Below are 15,215 nucleotides of genomic sequence, written 5' to 3' on the forward strand. Positions count from 1 at the left end.
CTTGGCCTATCCTAATCGAATGAAAATAGGATCGTCGGGCTCCCTCTGGACCTTCTCATATAAATGGGCTCCCTCTGGGGCCTTTTCCCTCATGACATCCCCATTCTTATCCTCATATCCTCAATAGTTACAATTACTTAACCTCATCCAATGTTTCACATTTTCATCACTTTATAAAAATCATGCATTTAATATCATTTTCCTTTTAAAAACAAGCATGCAACATATCTTTTAACGTTATCGTTTTCTCATAGAAATCCATAAACATTCTAAAAGAAACCTTTTAACATATAAAAATCCATAAATCTTTTAAATAAACATTTCCACATCATAAACGTTCAAAATAACATTTTGACATATTAAATCATAAACATTTAAAATTAATACTTTAGCATCATAAAAATTCATAAATATTTAAAATAATCATATTAGCATGTAAAGCAACATTCCGGACACTGCCATGACATATACTAATTTCTAGGTGTAAAATGACTGTTTTATCCCTAGACGTAAAATTCCACATTTTGACTTTTTCATGATTTCATTGACTCTAACATGTCCCAAAAAATTATTTAAGCATAAATTAATTTTTCCATAATTTTATTTAGCTTAAATAATAGACTTTTTAATTAATCTTTAATTATTCATTTTTAAGACGTTTTAATCCCAAATAATTTCAAACTTTAATATAAAATTCCAAATTAAAAACTTAGCCTTTTTATAATATTTTAGCCCTCGTGAACCACGACTCGACTCCCGTGAGCCGTGTTTCGATTATGTTTCCCAAGGATAAACCCTAACTTTACGCCTAAACCACGCCCGAGCCATCATCGGTTTTCCCTCGAGCCATGCTCGGACCACACTGAGCCAGCCCCTTCCTAGACCTCCTAAGGACCCTCCTGGACCGACATGACCCCGTGAACCTGACCCTAGCCCCAACCGTGAGCCACAACCCCAGCTGCACTCTCTCGGCCAAGACTCCCATGCAACAAGGACTCCATGTTTTTGGTTGCTAGGTTCCAGCCGACGCCCCAGCCCCTGAACCAACATGCTATGCACTCGCCTAGGACCCTAAGGCCTCCTCCTAGCCCAGCCCGCAACCCCAGACCCGAGCCCCTCAAACCATGCGTTCTGCTGCGCTAAGCTCGCGTAGCAACCCTTCTCGGGTGGGTGTCCTAGCATGGCTAGGACTCCTTCCCCAGCTGTAGAACCCGAAAATCAGATTACGTATAAGTCATGCATAATTTCTATTATTTTAATTAAAAATGAATTTTTATGAATATATGAAGTGTTTTAATTGTTTTAAAAGTAGATGTTTAGTTATATCTTTTCAGGATTAATACGCGAGGTCGGACCGGAGTTTGGAGATTAGAGATAAGATTAATAATAAGAAAAATATTCCAAAATTAATTTAAGTCAAAGAATGATTTAATTTAAAGAAAAAGAATGTCTTTGGGATTTAATAAATTAATTAGAGCTAAGTTGGTAACTAAGTTCTTTAGGTTAATATTTAATTAAAGCTTAAATTAAAATATGTAAACATATGAGGATGAATTAATCTAAGTATAATATATTCAAGAAATTAAACATAGCATTTTAATACTTAAATTTTAGGTCAAGCATGCCATGCAAGATTTTATCCTAAATTAATGTGGTAATTCACTCAAATATATAAAGGGGTGTTTAAAACCTTGAACATTTCAAATATTAGATTTAAAACGACCTAGTATATGCAATATTAGTAACAATGTAGTCAACCCATAAACCATTTCAAAAGTTTGGTAACTCTTCATTCAAACCATTCCTAATTGCACTCCATGGGGTATTTATTCCCTCACTTTTAATTCACTAATTAGTAGTAATTCAAACACTATAACACAACTCATTTCTCCTCAGCTAATTACCCAAACCAAACCAACGTGAATATGCAACAAGACCAACGGCAGCAAAGGGAATGGAAACAACTCAAAACCCATTCAAATCATTCACTTGTAACTCTCAACTAAATGCACTTCAATACCTATTTATCACCTCCTATAATACTCATCTCTATTGTCTAGCAATCACACATCATCACCTTCGAAACATATCAGAATTATCAGCTTAGAAACGTGATAACAGCAGCTAAAGTAATCGAGAATAGCAGCAGGAAATAAGAAGAGAATCCAACTCGGTTCCGCCGCTCGTCTTCGTTGTATTGATTTGTTTTCTGTGTCAAAACAAATTCCAGGCATGTATATAATATTTCTTTGCTCTTCAATCAAGTCGTATTAGATATTTTAAATCAATATATGTTCATGAATCAAGTGACAACACGAAGATTGACAGCAACTTATTCAAAACTCATAATCTGCTTCTCGGCTTCATGATTTATGCTTCACGGGTTGAATGTTTTTGTTGATTACAGGGAGTTGCTCGATTCCAGGCTTTCATGGCTGCCTCTAGGCATGATATAGAGTGTGTTAGGGCGTTATTGGTCCATTGTTTTACAACCATAACCTCACAAATACAGAAATGACAGCAACTTTGTTCCAAAGATACAGATTTGATCCATGGTTCTTGTTCTTGGTTGGTTAAGGAGTGTGTTCGGATCTTGGCTGTCCTAGGGACTGTAGCCATGGTTAGAACCCTTCCTTATCATGTCTAGGCACGTGAACAAGATGTCCTTTCCAAGATTGGTTCACGGATCTTTAAGTTTTCTACATAAACAAGACATGAGCTCTTCGGTTTCAAAAATTTTGAATTTCTGTAGGAGTATGGCTTCGGTTTTTGATTGTTGAATGGATTGTGGTTGGCTTGTAGCCCATAACCATGGTTCATACAACACTTAATCATGTCTAGATCGAGCCATGGTTGATCAAATGGCCAATGGAACGACCCAAGACAGTAAAACAAGTCCATATATCACACGACACAGCAGGTTGCATTCTCGGCTAGCACATTACATTGTCCTAGGTGTTGGCTCGGTTTGTGGTTGGCTTTTAGCCCTTAGCCACAGTCCAAGCCATGCATTAGGATGTTGGTAAGAGTCTCTAGTTGGTGGTTCAAGCCCACGGCCATTTGTTTCAGAGTTTCATCCTAAATAAGCAACACAGCCGCTGCTGTATTTATATTTTTTGACAGCAGACTTGAGTTCGGGTTCTGAGGTTGGTTTGTGTTCTTGGTTGGCTTTTAACCCATGGCCTTGGACTCGACAATACCTCAATGAGTTATGAAAGTCATGTTTTTGGCCGTTCGTGATTTGGCCGAGTTTAGAGGTCGTACGAGAATTTACGGTGAAAGGTGCCAAAATGACTCTCGAAAGAGTGTTTTATGTTTTTGGATTCCATTCACCAATTTTCGTGTACAGTTATCATCATGCATATTTTTCAGTATGTTTGGGGTATTTTTAGTCATGGTTAAACGTCGGTTTAATGTTGGTTCGGGGTGGTACATGCCATGATTAAAAATCAAGTTGTTGGTCCGAATCGTCTCGGTTTTGGTTCTATTGTTAAGTTTTCGTCAAGTTAAGATTTATTGCATGTGTCACATATTAGAATTAAGTCGCAGCAAGCCTGGGAACGGTCCAACTCATCCGGTAAAAATAAGGTTATAATTATATTACGTGCATAAAAATATAAAATGTTTATTTTATAGATATATGCGATATGTCTTGTGGCCACCTTATGTTTTTGGGTTTGGAAGTCGGTAGGCGCAACCGAGGACCTCTCCGTCCGGTGACTTACGACCGGTTTACGATTATGTATGGGTATGGATATCCAGTCCAAGGGCTGTGGTGATCTCTACCGCCCAGTATACTGTGGTTTAGTCTGATCAGGCACTCACGTTATGTTATGGGCCACTTGCATAGAAACATTATCTCTACCAGAAAATTATGATATGATATGACAGAGCTCTATTGAGCAAAGATTTTACGTATGATTTTCATATATGCACGTAGTTATAATTAATCATGATACGGTTTTCACTGTACGCTTTACGATACCATATTTTTACGTTGCATGTGATTTTATGATATATATTTACTTGTTATTCACGATATATATATGTTGATTCTTTAGACTCACTAGACTTGATTGTTGTAGGTACTGATGAGGTCGAGACGGAGGGCGGAGACCAGTGAGTTATCGTGGGGCAGCAGTAGTAAACCCGAGGACCTCATGTTTTAGTTTTTGCACCTTTTATCGTTCAAACTAAATTTTATTATGTTGGATTATTTTTAGTTGTTGTTGGAAATACTATGTTGGCTTCCGCTGTTATTTTAAAGTTAAAATTATTTACATGTTTATTTGATAAATGAGGCAAGATAATTATTTATTTAGAAAAATTTTTAATAATTCCGCAAAAAAATATGAATACGAAATACGGGCTTTTACAGTTGGTATCAGAGCCTATGATCTTGTAAAGGATTGTACTACTACTGCTCTCGAGAAGCTCATGAAGTCACGTCTTCGGTCTGTAAGTTTTACGATTACGCAATTATTTTAAAGCTTGAAATATTTTTACATCATGGTTGCATGAAAGATCTTATGTCAAGATTACGATTATGCATTATTTATTTAAATTTAAAGAAATAGTTGAATTATGCATGTTGGTAATGTATGGGTTATAAATATGGAACAGCATGCCTCCTAGACGCATTATTGATCGCACGGGAGGTGATGAGCATCGTCAGGAGAACGAGGAGAGAGATTTACCACCATCCCCTCCACCAGACATGAATGCCCAGATGCTAGCTGGGATGACTCAGTTCTTCGCACAGTTTACGGGGAACACTGCAGTGGGAGCCAGACAGACGGGGCCGGAGGCTATCTATGAGCGGTTCATGAAGATGCGACCGAAGGAATTCTTAGGGACGTCAGATCCTATGGCTGCCGAGGGCTGGATTAAGTCTCTTGAGGTTATTTTCGAGTTCATGGGGCTCGAAGATGGAGATAGGGTTCGTTGTGCGACTTATCTGTTTGGAGTAGACGCTCGTCTGTGGTGGGAAGGAGCATCTGTAGCTTTGGATTTGGCTACTTTGAGCTGGACGCGCTTTACAGAGGTATTCTACTCTAAATATTTTACTGAAGAGGTGCGTTCGAGGTTGACCACGGAGTTCATGACCCTGAGGCAGGGAGACTTGACTGTTACGGAGTTCATCCGTAAGTTCGAGAGGGGATGTCATTTTGTACCCCTAATTGCTAATGATGCTGGAGCCAAATTGAGGCATTTTCTGAATGGTCTGCGGCCGATCTTACGCCGTGATGTTAGGGTAGCTGGCCCTACTACCTATGATGTTGCTGTTTCCAGAGCTCTAGCGGCAGAGCAAGACCAGAATGATATTAAGCGCGATCGCCAGGTTAAACGACAATTTCAGGAACCACATCATCCCCCTCAGCAGCAGCATCAGAATAAGAGACCTTTCCACGGTCCACCCAAGAACAGAGGGCCGCAGCAGCAACAGCAGGGACGAGCAGTCCCAAGGACAGTGGAGTACCCAGTCTGTGCCAAGTGCTCACGTCGTCATGCTGGGACTTGTATGTATGGTTCGGGAAAGTGTTCCAAATGTGGTAGTACTGACCACATATTGAAGAATTGCCCTCAGAAGAATCTGCCTACCCAAGGCAGAGTTTTTGCTCTCCATGCTGCGGAGACTAACCCGGAGACGATGCTCATGACAGGTATCCTATATCTTTAAATTGTATTTGAAGTTTAATGTTTTGGGTTAAGATTTTGAACTTAGAATTTATGATAGGATTGCATGTTCTAATCAGTATTAGCTACGGGAATTTAGGTTAGAAAAACTTTGACCTTTGCATGTCTATAAGCATAGTTCTTGTAAAACTATTGGGTTTATCATAATATTCCAATCTTTCAGGAGGAATCTTTATAGCCAGTTCAGCTACGAAAGCCTTGCTAGATTCAGGGGCTACTCATTCATTAATTTCAGAAACCTTTGCAAATTCTCTCAAGATCAAGACAATTGGGCTAGACATAGCGTATTCAGTAGCATTGCCTTCTGGAGAAGAGAGGACAACTACTAATGTGATCCGAGATATAGACCTTGAACTTCATGGTAATCTCGTGTATGCAGATTTTATCGTTCTGCCGATGCCAGAATTTGATATAATTCTAAGGATGGACTGGCTATTGAGGAACAGAGTTTTGATTGATTTCCGACGGAGATCTGTTCTCGTCCAACCGCCTGGGATGGAACAATTCTTATTCGAACCAGACAGGTATTTTAATTTACCATGTATAATACCCTATGTCCAGAATAGGAAACTCATGCATCGAGGGTGCCGAACATTTTTAGCTACTCTTGTATCTGTTCCCAAAACGCCCAAAGAGTCAGCATCCGATGTTCCTATTGTCCGGGACTTTCTAGACGTTTTTCCTGATGACGTCTCTGGTTTACCACCTGTGCGAGAGGTGGAATTTTCTATTGAGCTTATGCCAGGTACCACACCGATATCGAAAGCACCATACCAATTAGCACCGACAGAGATGACAGAACTCAAGAAACAGATTCAGGAACTTCTTGACAAGGAGTTCATTCGCCCGAGCTTTTCGCCATGGGGCGCACCGGTCTTGTTTGTGAAGAAAAAGGATGGTTCGATGAGGCTCTGCATTGATTACCGGGAGTTGAACAGAGTTACAGTGAAGAACAAATACCCACTCCCGAGGATTGAAGATTTATTTGATCAGTTGCAGGGAGCTTCAGTATTCTCCAAGATTGATCTGCGTTCTGGTTATCATCAGCTATGAGTGAAAGATGTCGATGTTCTCAAGACTGCTTTCAGGACTCGTTATGGACACTTCGAGTTCCTTGTGATGCCGTTCGGTTTGACGAATGCGCCAGCGATCTTCATGGATCTCATGAATCGCGTATTTCAGCCATATCTTGATCACTTCAGTGATAATATTCATAGATGATATTCTCATCTACTCAAAGAATCAAGAGGATCACAGCAGACATCTAACCACAATACTGCAGACCTTGCAAAAGCACAAGTTATTCGCGAAGTTCAGTAAGTGCGAGTTCTGGTTAGAGAAGGTGGCGTTCTTAGGCCACGTCATTTCTAGCAGTGGTATTGAGGTAGACCCGGCGAAAGTTGCAGCCGTCAGAGATTGGGTTGTGCCGCAAAATGCGTCAGAGATCCGTAGTTTCCTTGGGTTAGCAGGATACTATCGGAAGTTTACTCGGTGATTCTCCTCCATCGCAGTTCCACTCACATCATTGACGAAGAAGAATGTTAAGTATGTGTGGAGCGAGGAATGTCAGAAGAGCTTCGATACATTGAAGCAAGCTCTTATTTCAGCACCAGTGTTGGCCATGCCTTCGGGACCCGGAGACTTTGTTCTGTACACCGATGCTTCAAAACTCGGTTTAGGCGCAGTATTAATGCAGCATGGGAAGGTGATAGCATATGCTTCTCGTCAGTTGAAGATTCACGAGAAGAATTATCCTACCCATGATCTAGAGTTGGCAGCCGTAGTATTTGCATTGATGATTTGGAGGTATTATTTGTACGGAGAGAAGTGCCAGATCTTTACCGACCACAAAAGTCTCAAATACTTCTTTACACAGAAAGAGTTGAATATGCGGCAGAGGCGTTGGTTGGAGCTAGTGAAGGACTACGACTGTGACATTAGCTACCATCCTGGCAAAGCTAATGTAGTTGCAGACGCGTTGAGCAGGAAAGTCGCAGGGATGGCTCTTTTGGTGGTTTCGAGACCTCTTCAGTTTGAGATGCAGAGGTTTGATCTAGAGACATATCCTCGAGGTAAAGTTCCTCGTCTATCTACTTTGACGATTCAGTCTTTTCTTCTAGACTGTATTCGCAGTGGACAGTTAGCAGACGAGCAGTTGGCTAAGTGGAAGCAGAGAGATGAAGCCAAGGGCAGTATCTTGTACACAGTTAGAGACGGTATTGTGAGATATCGAGACAGAATATGGGTTCCTAGCAGCGATTCTATTCGACCAGATATTTTAGCTGAGGCCCATATGTCGCCGTACTCTATTCATCCAGGGAGTACGAAGATGTACAAAGACCTGCAGTTATTATATTGGTGGCCAGGAATGAAGAAGGATATCAGACGTTTTGTATCCGAGTGCCTGACGTGTCAGCTAGTGAAAGTGGAACATCAGAGACCAGCGGGTATGCTCAAGCCTTTTCCTATTCCCGAATGGAAGTGGGAGAATGTCACCATGGACTTCGTTGTCGGTCTGCCGAAGTCAGTCAGAGGGTCGAATGCTATATGGGTGATTGTAGATCGTCTTACAAAATCAGCTCATTTCTTGCCTATTAAGACCACTTTCTCCATGATCCAGTATGCAGAGTTATATATCCGGGAGATAGTCAGGCTTCATGGTATTCCCGTTTCTATAGTGTCTGACCGAGATCCTAGATTCACTTCATCATTTTGGAAGAGTCTACATTCAGCTATGGGTACGAAGTTGTTGTTTAGCACAGCTTTCCACCCCCAGACAGATGGTCAGTCCGAGAGAGTTATCCAGATTTTGGAGGATCTTCTTCGTGCATGTGTTCTGGATTTCTCCGGGAGTTGGGAATCAAAGCTACCGTTGGTGGAGTTTACCTATAACAACAGTTTTCAGTCGTCTATAGGTATGGCTCCATATGAAGCACTGTACGGTTGTAAGTGTAGATCGCCTATTTATTGGGATGAAGTAGGGGAGAGAGCAGAATTGGGTCCTGAGATTGTGCAGCAGGCTGCTGATGTAGTAGTCAAGATCCGTGATAGGATGAGGACTGCTCAGAGTAGACAGAAGAGTTATGCGGATCAGAGGAGGAGAGATTTAGAGTTTGCTGTTGGTGACCATGTTTTCATGAAGATTGCACCGATGAAAGGTGTCACGCGGTTCGGAAAGAAAGGAAAGCTCAGTCCGAGATTCATTGGACCATTTGAGATACTCGACAGAGTTGGGACATTAGCTTATCGTGTTGCTCTTCCGTCGAATCTGGCCGGAGTACACAACGTGTTTCACGTCTCTATGCTGAGGAAGTATATGGCAAATCCATCGCATGTACTGAACTTTGAACCGTCACAGCTCACTCCGAACTTGTCTTATGAGGAAAGACCAGTGCAAATCCTAGACAGACAAGAGAAAAGGCTTTGGAACAAACTGGTCAAGCTAGTGAAAGTCAAATGGCTCAATCATTCGGAGGAGGAAGCTACGTGGGAATCTGAGCCAGAGATGAAGAGTCGATATCCCGAGTTATTTGGTAAGATTTAATTTCGGGGACGAAATTCCTTTAAGGGGGTAGAGTTGTAGAGCCCAAAAATCAGTTTACGTATAAGTCATTCATAATTTCTATTATTTAAATTAAAAATGAATTTTTATGAATATATGAAGTGTTTTAATTGTTTTAAAAGTATATGTTTAGTTATATCTTTTCAGGATAAATACGCGAGATCGGACCGGAGTTTGAAGATTAGAGATAAGATTAATAATAAGAAAAATATTCCTAAATTTAATTTAAGTCAAAGAATGATTAAATTTAAAGAAAAAGAATGTCTTTGGGATTTAATAAATTAATTAGAGCTAAGTTGATAAATAAGTTCTTTAGGTTAATATTTAATTAAATCTTAAATTAGAATATGTAAACATATGAGGATGAATTAATCTAGGTATAATATATTAAAGAAATTAAACATAGCATTTTAATACTTAAATTTTAGGTCAAGCATGCCATGCAAGATTTTATCCTAAATTAATGTGGTAATTCACTCAAATATATAAAGGGGTGTTTAAAACTTTAAAATATTAGATTTAAAACGACCTAGTACATGCAATATTAGTAACAATGTAGTCAACCCATAAACCATTTCAAAAGTTTGGTAACTCTTCATTCAAACCATTCCTAATTGCACTCCATGGGGTATTTATTCCCTCACTTTTAATTCACTAATTAGTAGTAATTAAAACACTATAACACAACTCATTTCTCCTCAGCTAATTACCAAAACAGAACCAACATGAATATGCAACAAGACCAACGGTAGCAAAGGGAATGGAAACAACTCAAAACCCATTCAAATCCTTCACTTGTAACTCTCAACTAAATGCACTTCAATACCTATTTATCACCTCCTATAATACTCATCTCTATTGTCTAGCAATCACACATCATCACCTTCGAAACATATCAGAATTAGCAGCTTAGAAACGTGATAATAGCAGCTAAAGTAATCGAGAATAGCAGCAGGAAATAAGAAGAGAATCCAACTCAGTTCCGCCGCTCGTCTTCGTTGTATTGATTTGTTTTCTGTGTCAAAACAAATTCCAGGCATGTATATATTATTTCTTTGCTCTTCAATCAAGTCATATTAGATATTTTAAATCAATATATGTTCATGAATCAAGTGACAACACGAAGATTGACAGCAACTTATTCAAAACTCATAATCTGCTTCTCGGCTTCATGATTTATGCTTCACGGGTTGAATGTTTTTGTTGATTACAGGGAGTTGCTCGATTCCAGGCTTTCATGGCTGCCTCTAGGCATGATATAGAGTGTGTTAGGGCGTTATTGGTCCATTGTTTTACACCCATAACCTCACAAATACAGAAATGACAGCAACTTTGTTCCAAAGATACAGATTTGATCCATGGTTCTTGTTCTTGGTTGGTTAAGGAGTGTGTTCGGATCTTGACTGTCCTAGGGACTGTAGCCATGGTTAGAACCCTTCCTTATCATGTCTAGGACGTGACCAAGGTGTCCTTTCCAAGATTGGTTCACGGATCTTTAAGTTTTCTACATAAACAAGACATGAGCTCTTCGGTTTCAAAAATTTTGAATTTCTGTAGGAGTATGGCTTCGGTTTTTGATTGTTGAATGGATTGTGGTTGGCTTGTAGCCCATAACCATGGTTCATACAACACTTCATCATGTCTAGATCGAGCCATGGTTGATCAAATGGCCAATGGAACGACCCAAGACAGTAAAACAAGTCCATACATCACACGACACAGCAGGTTGCATTCTCGGCTAGCACATTACATTGTTCTAGGTGTTGGCTCGGTTTGTGGTTGGCTTTTAGCCCTTAGCCACGGTCCAAGCCATGCATTAGGATGTTGGTAAGAGTCTCTAGTTGGTGGTTCAAGCCCACGGCCATTTGTTTCAGAGTTTCATCCTAAATAAGCAACATAGCCGCTGCTGTATTTATATTTTTTGACAGCAGACTTGAGTTCGGGTTCTGAGGTTGGTTTGAGTTCTTGGTTGGCTTTTAACCCATGACCTTGGACTCGACAATACCTCAATGAGTTAGGAAAGTCATGTTTTTGGCCGTTTGTGATTTGGCCGAGTTTAGAGGTCGTACGAGAATTTACGGTGAAAGGTGCCAAAATGACTCTCGAAAGAGTGTTTTATGTTTTTGGATTCCATTCACCAATTTTCGTGTACAGTTATCATCATGCATATTTTTCAGTATGTTTGGGGTATTTTTAGTCATGGTTAAACGTCGGTTTAATGTTGGTTCGGGGTGGTACATGCCATGATTAAAAATCAAGTTGTTGGTCCGAATCGTCTCGATTTTGGTTCTATTGTTAAGTTTTTGTCAAGTTAAGATTTATTGCATGTGTCACATATTAGAATTAAGTCGCAGCAAGCCTGGGAACGATCCAACTCATCCGGTAAAAATAAGGTTATAATTATATTACGTGCATAAAAATATAAAATGTTTATTTTTGAGATATATGCGATATGTCTTGTGGCCACCTTATGTTTTTGGGTTTGGAAGTCGGTAGGCGCAACCGAGGACCTCTCCGTCCGGTGACTTACGACCGGTTTATGATTATGTATGGGTATGGATATCCAGTCCAAGGGCTGTGGTGATCTCTACCGCCCAGTATACTGTGGTTTAGTCTGATCAGGCACTCTCGTTATGTTATGGGCCACTTGCTTAGAAACATTATCTCTACCAGAAAATTATGATATGATATGACAGAGCTCTATTGAGCAAAGATTTTACGTATGATTTTCATATATGCACGTAGTTATAATTAATCATGATACGATTTTCACTGTACGCTTTACGATACCATATTTTTACGTTGCATACGATTTTATGATATATATTAACTTGTTATTCACGATATATACATGTTGAGTCTTTAGACTCACTAGACTTGATTGTTGTAGGTACTGATGAGGTCGAGACGGAGGGCGGAGACCAGTGAGTTATCGTGGAGCAGCAGTAGTAAACCTGAGGACCTCATGTTTTAGTTTATGCACCTTTTATCTTTCAAACTAAATTTTATTATGTTGGATTATTTTTAGTTGTTGTTGGAAATACTATGTTGGCTTCCGCGGTTATTTTAAAGTTAAAATTATTTACATGTTTATTTTATAAATGAGGCAAGATAATTATTTATTTAGAAAAATTTTTAATAATTCTGCAAAAAAATATGAATACGAAATACGGGACTTTACACCAGCCCTCAACTCGAGTCCTAGAATGGCTAGGACTCTACCCTTGACCCCTCACCGACTCTGACTAACGCCTGGACTCAAGCCATGATCAATCCATACACCATGACATGAAAACCGTGCCCAAAGTTCACCCCATGCCCAGTTTCGACTCCCACTTGCCTGTTTTGTTTTATGCAACGTTTTGATGATGTTCTAGGACTCTAAATTCATGAAAAATGATACTTGATTGCGTCCTAATCATGGCACCCTCCTAATCACATCATAACATGAATTTGGAATCAAAAACCATGCTTTAAACATTACATATGCTTGAAAAACAAAAATATAAACAAGTGCTCCTTGTTTTTCGTGCAAACCAATTTTAAATAATTAATATAGTGTGAAAGATGAGAAAAGGAAGAAGTATGGCCTGCCTTTGCGTATTTAACACACGATTATTCGTTGACGATTGCGAAGAACGGTGACAAGACCCTAGGCTTGAAACTCCCCTTGACACTCTCGAAATTTTCTACCGATTTGTGAAGTGTGTGTGCCGTGTTTTGGAGAGAATTGGTGTGCAACAATTCTGAAAAGTGGCGTGTGAAAAAGTGTAGGGTTATGGGGTCTAATTTGCATATTAAACAGTATTTAAGTCCTTAATTAAGCTTGGGCCTAATTAAGCTTAGGCATATTAAACATACATCTTAGGCCCATTAGTGCTTAGTTAAGACTTAATTAAAATATTAAAATAGTTTTGTTAAAATAAGTTTGTGAATTTATTAGCTGGGTTGCCAAAACGTTCGATTTTTTTGTTGAAAAATAAACACCGATAAAATTTATGTTCCGGCGTATAAAATAACCTCAAAACCCCTTATTTTAAAAAATATGAAAAAGCATCATCCACATTTTAAATAATTAAAAACAATTATTTAATAAAACATTTTACGTTTTTCAGCCTCGGTCTGCGTTCCTCGATCGCAACTCGAATAACCCTTAAAAATACATTTTTAATGCAACCATGTAGAAAATATATTTTAAACATGTAAATATGCATAACATAATTAATTAATACAATTAAAACAATTAATTAAAATACAAAAAATTTAATAACTCGTATGCATGTGGTTCGCATGAACCTTTAAATTTTCAGGGTGTTACATTATATTAAAAACTTGTGCTTCGAGACCATTGAAACTTCACGGAACTAGGTGCATTGTTCGTGATTTGGGATTCGTTGCCAGTGTATTTTTTAGCGAAGATAAGACTTTTGAGTTTTGCCATGTCCGACGACCATAAAATATTGAAATTTTTATTTACGTAGGGGAAGCTGAAAATGAGGTTCGGTGAACCAGTGCACATGAAAAATTATTGCATTGATCTTTGTACCTTTAAAAGCGTGGATAATGGGCAAAATTTTTGAATTCTGATTTTACCATATTGTCCAAAAACTATGTATTGTTTGTATCGATTGTAATATTTTAAATATTGAATTTGTAGAAGTCAATATATTATTTATCATTTAATTGGTGCATTTATTTTTTGAATTTATTAAACATATGAGGATCATATACTCATAGTAATTTTTAATTTTTTTAATAGAGAATTACAACATGAAAACTTTGAAAATAATGTTACGTAAAAATTGAATAGATATTTGATAATAAAGTTATATTAGAGAAATAACATTTTCTTGATACATAATTATTAAAAAAAATATTTAAAAAATAGGTTTTTGAATAAAAAAATCTTTTTCATTAAAAATATTGAAAAAAAATTTAAAAATATATTTATAAAAGTGTAAAAAGAATGACAAAGTTTTTCATTATGAATTTTATGCCATCTCGTTAAACCATGCATTGTTAGATTAATGGCATAAAAATTTTCTGCACAATTTTTTAGAACTCTAATAACAATTATACATTTAAAATGAATATATGTTTGATAATAAAAATAATTTTTTATTTATATCTATATTTATATGAAACGTCTATAGTTTTAAAATACGGAATATTTTTTTTAAAAAAACTCTCATTTTGAAAATAACCATTTAATTGAATCGCATGCATGCAATCCTACTTAAAAACATCATTTAAAAATTATCACGAGTAATTACCAATAAAATATAACAGAGTAAAGACGAGTAAAATCCTAACATCAACTGTAAAATAAAACAGCGTATAAAATCATCGTATCCTCTCCAAAACATAAAAGCATAATGTGCGGAAAAATCATAGGTCCTCGGGTCGTGTCGCCCACCAGGTCCACTGACTCAGAGTCCAGCACCTCCAGTCTCCTCGACATCGAACTCACCTGCATCACACACGTCTAGTGAGTCTAAATACTCAACACACATGTACCATAAATAAAAAATACCTATACGTAGCACACAGTAGTGAAAAATACCATAATTAACATATCTTTTATGAACTTTAAAAGCTTAATGTAAACGTGCCATATGCAATCGTGAAGAGTCAAAACAGCTCATCATTCATCATTTTTCAATCATCATTCAGTTCATTAGAGGTGGCTATCGTACATCATCATTTACGATGGATCCATCATACACAGAACCGCGGTACCTGGCGGCTGTTGGACATCAGTGACATGATTACCCATCCACTGTGCCTAGGCCTCATCATCGGCATTTACTTATACATCTTAAACATTTACACATACTTCGATAGTCACAACTAATTTCCATCATTCAAAACATCATCATTTACATTACTTATAAAAATCATGCACATATGCAATTTTCTTTAAATTCAAGCATGCATCATATACCTTCATAAAATC

Source organism: Primulina tabacum, chromosome 1 (assembly GCF_025594145.1).
Source record: "Primulina tabacum isolate GXHZ01 chromosome 1, ASM2559414v2, whole genome shotgun sequence".
NCBI classification, from domain to species: domain Eukaryota; kingdom Viridiplantae; phylum Streptophyta; class Magnoliopsida; order Lamiales; family Gesneriaceae; genus Primulina; species Primulina tabacum.